Here is a 412-nt window from a genome sequence, read left to right as displayed (position 1 = left end):
AACTCTCAATCACCATTGGTTAAGGAAAATAGCCAAAACTAGGGTTTAAAGTAGGATTCAGGGGCTGGGGTTGAGGTTGAGTGTTAGAGGGATTAGGGGAAAGGTTCGGCTGCAATATGGGGAATTTCTGATGGCTGAATATGCCTAAATAGAAATTAGGGTTTCTTAGGTTTATGGTGATTAATGGGGAATTAGGGTTTAGAGTGATGGGAAGGGGCAGCAGCTGGGATCGAGTGTAGACAGAGGTGTGAGGGGGCTGTGGCCTGAATCTGGTTGAATTCAGATGAGGGATGAGTGTTCAAGATAACCTAGATGATCTAGGGTTTAAGGAAACCCGATAGGCTTCAAATAAAACAAAAGGGGAATGATGGGGAGGGAGGATGAATGAAAAACAGAAATTAAGGTTCAAACT

Source organism: Telopea speciosissima, chromosome 6 (assembly GCF_018873765.1).
Source record: "Telopea speciosissima isolate NSW1024214 ecotype Mountain lineage chromosome 6, Tspe_v1, whole genome shotgun sequence".
Taxonomy (NCBI): Eukaryota; Viridiplantae; Streptophyta; class Magnoliopsida; order Proteales; family Proteaceae; genus Telopea; species Telopea speciosissima.
The sequence above is the reverse complement of the archived record's forward strand: the minus strand, read 5'-3'. Positions refer to the sequence as shown.